This window comes from Monodelphis domestica, chromosome 1, assembly GCF_027887165.1.
Source record: "Monodelphis domestica isolate mMonDom1 chromosome 1, mMonDom1.pri, whole genome shotgun sequence".
NCBI classification, from domain to species: Eukaryota; Metazoa; Chordata; class Mammalia; order Didelphimorphia; family Didelphidae; genus Monodelphis; species Monodelphis domestica.
In genome coordinates, this window is record NC_077227.1 from 213,355,583 (window position 1) to 213,361,317 (window position 5,735).

Consider the following 5,735-nt stretch of genomic DNA (forward strand, 5'->3'; position numbering starts at 1 on the left):
TTGGGGCAATAATCACTGGTTAAATAATACTGAGGAGATGCTAAATGAGTGAATGATATTGAGAGAAATATACCATGGGAAGTGAGCTATAACATTACATCTCCACTAGAATTCTAAGAGAGGGGAAGTTACCCTGCCTTGCAGGCTCTTCACCTAAAGAGAATTGGGAAAATGGGCCAGAGCCTCTATGCACTACATAATAATATAGGAATAATCTATACTTTGGGCACAGTGGATAGAGTACTGGGCATGGATTCAAGAAAACTCATCTTCCTGAGTTCAAATCTGTCCTCAGACACTTACTAGCTGTGGGATCTTGAGCAAGTTGTTTAACTTTGTTTGCCCCAGATTCTTCATCTGTGAAATAAGCTGGAGAAGGAAATGCAAACCACTCCAATTGCCAAGAAAACTCCAAATGGGGTCACAAATAGTCAGACACCACTGAAAATGACTGAATAACAACAATAGGGTATGCTTTTCTACATCCCATCTAGAAAAGGATAGTGACTTTCACTGTCTCCTCATCACCACTAGCACTTTCTCCTTCTCAATTCACTTGGTATTCTCTATCTAATAAGTATTATCTATGTATTATCCTGTGCTATCTTTCTTCTAGAATGTAAGTTCCTTAAGTTCATCCAACAGCTTTATTTTTGTCATTTTATATTGCAGAACCTAGCACAGCACTTTGTGTATGTGCATGTGTGTTGCTTAAGGTAGATGAGAGCTGCTAAAATATATGAGAGTTGCTTAAGTTGCTTAAGGCGTATAAGAGGTTGAATGCTCACTAAAAGCCACATAGGAATAAGTGTAAACGGTGGGATTTTAACCCAAGTCTTCCTGACTCCAAGTCTGGTATTATATCTAGTATGACAAGGGTACCTCTCATTTATAAGCATATCACTACTTGATATCATTTGAGTCTGTCTACTTTAAATTCTGGTCCATAGCCAAAGATTCAATTTATTAATTTTATGTATTTAAAGATATATAATCTTATATATTTATAGATTGTAAATTGACATACTTCATATAAATTTAGCAGCTATAGAAATTAAGGTCCATTTGGATATTACAGTAAAATAAATAAATCCCATCTTATGCCCTAGCAACATACTATCTACTTTCAGATTTAAAGCAATAGAGCAATAATATGAGTAATAAAGAATTACAATATCAATCTAATCTGGGCAGAGCTAGTAGTAGACAAAACTCTAAAGGAGGTAGTTTGTCATTGCCAGCCTCACTCCCTGCTACTCCTCAGGTTTTTTCCTATCCACCCTTCATCCTCGGTACATGATGCCTATTCTGTATCCATTGCCATTAATTTTTCCCATTGAAGTTTGATAAAATATCTATGATAAATAAAATATTTTAGCTGACAGCTTAATGTATATATCTGGAGCATTTATGTTTTAGTAGAGGTTTCTCAAAAATTAAAATGTCTTTAAAATTCAAAGTTGTGAGTCCCTTTAATTGTGAAGTTTCAAGTATAAAGGAACAAACACTAAATTCATAGTAAGAGGACCTGTTTTCATTTTGTCATCCTGACATATATGGTCTATGTGATCAGGGGTGTGCAGAAGACTAGCTCAAACTGAATCACAACTGAGGCAATTCTAAAATTTTCTGTGTAATCATGTGTGCCTTGGCAATCATCAACTCTACAAATCAAGGCTTAATTGATGGTTTATTGATTGTCGAGGCTTAATAAATGTTAACTAAGCTTAATAATATAAACTTAAAAGTGTGTTGTGGGTACATTTTTCCCCCAGAGACAGCTGTTAAACATTTTCTAGCATAACCCTATGAGTAAGCCTGGAGAAATATCTCTATCTCCAAGTTTCAACTTCCTCATCAATAAAATTATAGGGTTAGGCTATCTTTTTAGATCTAAATCTATGATTCTATGACAATCCCCTAAGGTCAAAATTTTGAAAGAATCTTTCCTTCCATCCAAAAAAATCATACATAATAGAACACTGGTCTTCTCTTTTTGTTCTGAAGACTAGTCCTTTTTTGTTCAATTATTTCTAAATAAGGGAGCTAAAAATGCCTTCATCTCTTCATTAATAATTTATATATTATATTATAATTCATAATAATATATAATTTAATACATAATTATACATGTTAATTATATTACTATTCTTGTATTACTATTATTACTAAATATAAATTAAAATATAAAAACTGTTTATTTTACAATAAGGTAAAGTTCTACAAGGCAACTTTATTTGCCACAACCCTGGGAGTTAAGCAATATAGATAGTATCCCCCTGTTACAAATAAACTGACAGCCAAGACAATTTAAGAGACTTGCCCAAGACTATTAATTTTGGAGCCAAAAATGAAATCCAGATCTTTTAACTGAAAGACTAGATTTCTTCTACAACGTTACTTTATTAGACCTTCAGAGGTACACTCTCTCAATTTCTTTTTAAGATTACATAATAATTCTTAGAGAGTTAGCTGTTAACTTCTATTCCATGCTGTACAATGAATGGAACTGCCATACCAACAGTTATTCCCTCCAATCTGTGACCATCTTCATCTACAGGAACCCAAAGGGTATTACTCTGTTTAATACTAAGTTAAGCTAATTTAGATGGTTGTAAAGAGTATCAAATGAGATCACGTACATAAAAGTATTTTGTAAAGCATAAAATATGCTATAAATCTAAGGCATTTTTACTATTGGAACCCAGACTGGTCAAAGCATGCCTAGTTTGGCTAAGACAGAGGTGTCCTTGAAGGTCTTTGAAACATGTCCAGACCACCTAACATGGAAGCCTCTACATTCTCTACCATGTGGATGGGAGTAGCTTCCTTTGAATGGCTGCCTGGGTCTTTAAAACTGGCATGACTGACCTGTTTGCTCTCTTTCTGCCACTTTCTTTCTTGCAACTCTTATATGCTACAGGGTGAAGATCAGAGTTCACTTTACCACAGGTTCCATGAACCAAACTGATGAGATGGGAAGTGCTTTCCCTTCTTTTTACATTGACTCTGAAAAATGGCACTGGGAGGTGTTTCTTTCTGTTCCATGTTATTTGCCCTCTTCATTTTCAAGTGCCAGAGGTGATCTTCATGGAACCTAGGAGATTGAAACTTGGCACCTTAGAGACAGGATTGAAGGCATGGTGGCCCAGCCAGCAAGCCTGGCATGGAAGTCTTGAGAATCCAGGGTGCCTCAGACTAGAACCTGAGGTTTCTGAATTTGGAACTAGGATTGTGCTCTATGAAAATCTAGATAAATTATAAACTTAATCCCCTTTTTCTCCCCAGACACTGAGGTGATGAAAGCGAGGAAAAAAGAATTAAACCTCCCATTGACTGAGGGAATAATGTATATATTTGTAATTATACCTGTAGTAAATTGTAGTACTGAGGAATTTGAAGTAAATGTTTTTATGTAAAAACTAATCTGACTTTCTATTATAATTAGTATTCTATTTTAATAACTTAAGCATACCTATTTTCCCAATTCAACTCAATTTATATCTTTTTACTAGTAGCTAAACAGAACTAGGGTACAGGAAGATATCCCCTATAATTGAGAGAACTCCATCATTACAGGGCTGTAGCCATTTGCAGAAAGCCTAGACATACCCCAAATCCCCTCAAATACACTGAAGAATTCCTGGAGTGGAGTAAAGTCCTACCTGGTCTTCAATCAATGGGGGCTTAGTGGATTTTGTTACACAATTAAGAGTAATCATAATAATAAAATCATAGATTTTAGGACTAGTTGGAAGGAAATTTCAAGGCTATTAAATCCAAGCTCCTCATTATTATAAAGATGAAGAAACATATTGGGAAACTGAGATTGAAGAGGCTTACATGACTTTCCCAGAGTTAGAGTTACAAAGATAATGTCTAAGGCAGGAAGTTAATTCATATCTTCCAGATTCTCCATTATGCCATTTAGTCTCCATAGACTTTATTGCATTAAATTCTCTTTCAAATTTCTATTCCTTTATAATATTTTCCATTGTGATTATTATTCTGTTATAATTATAATCTATTATAATAACTTAAACATACATATTTTCCCAATTCAACTCCTCAATTTATATCTGTTTCTTATACTTTTTATTTAATCAGTAAATATGGAGAAGGTAATATAAAATAATATTTTCATTTGTCTTTGGGCAAAAGATTTTCTTTCCAGGAGGGTCTGGAAGGGACTAAAGTTGTGCTGTTGCTCTCTGCTCCCAAAGTGTTTCTTGAGGTCTCCCTGTCCATTCTATTATCTGTAGTCAAGAAGTATAATTTTTCATGTATAAAGAATAAAAAGTAATACAAACAAAAGTTCTTCGCTGACACTAATAATAGCTAACTGCACAGTGGCACATTAGCCTGGGGAGATAAAGGATGATTTGGTAGAGAGGAGGCATTCAATTGATCAGTGTACACCAATTTAAAATAGTTATCTACACCCCAGGAGAAATATAATGATGTCTGTTGGAATCATTGAAAGCAATACAAATCAATGTTGCAGAAAATTCTTTAAAAGTATCCACAGAAGGACCTGTGAACCAAAATCAGTACAACCCCACGATGAATAATACATGATATTTCTACAGCCTTTTATAGCTTACTGAATGTTTTTACATTTGTTTCTCACCAAAGTTCTTTGAGATAGGTAATATTTCCATTTTACTGGTGAAATGACTTGAGGTCTAGATTTGCTCAAAGTAACAGAGTTAGTAAATGGTATCACTTGAACTAATTCTTCTAATTCATGGTCCACCTGTCTTGCAACTATGACAAACTACACAAACACTAATATTTTGGAAATGCTATTTACTCTTTATAGCAACATTTTTATGGTGGCAAAGAATTGGAAATTGAGGGGATGTTCATCAATTGGGAAATGGCTGAACAAATTGTGGTATATATTGATGATGTCATTATTATGCTGTAATAAATTATTTTCTTTCAAAAAAGCTTTCAGAAAAAGCTGGAAAGATCTGCAGGGACTGATGCAGAGCAAAATAAGCAGAGCTGGGAGAACATTGTACACAGTAATAGCAATATTATATAATGATCATCTGTGAAAACTTGGCTACTCTCAGCAATGCAATGATCTGGAACAATCCTGAAAGACTTATGATACGGAATGCTACTCGCCTCCAGAGAAAGAACTGTTGGAGTCAGATGGATATGGATCAGAGCATATTATCTTTCCCATCAGTGTGTATAGTTTTATTTTCAGGGTTTGATTTTGGATGAGTGCACTCTTACAACAATGATGCACTAGGGATACCAAGAAATCCAAAATATAGCCCTTGCCCTCCAGGAACTGACATTCTAATGGAAAGTATTATCTATAAATAACTGTGTATGTATATATATGTAGGGTGTATATATGCATATATGTATGTATATGTGTGTGTGTACACATTGAGGATAGGAAGGAATCTCAATCCAGAGAAATTGACCTAGCCATAATTTTCTCATAATATGCAGTGGCTTTTTTTTAAGCCAACCCTTTGATTTTATATATTCCTTTTAAATTATATATTTTATAATTTTATTTTAATATATGAAATAATAATATAATAAACAATATTTTATATCCTATTTTATTATAATTATATTTCATTATTTTATGTTTGTTGTAATTATAATTATATCATTATAATATCATATATTTAGTTATTATATATTAATATATCATACATACTATATTATGGATTTATTATAAATTATATATATATATATTCCTA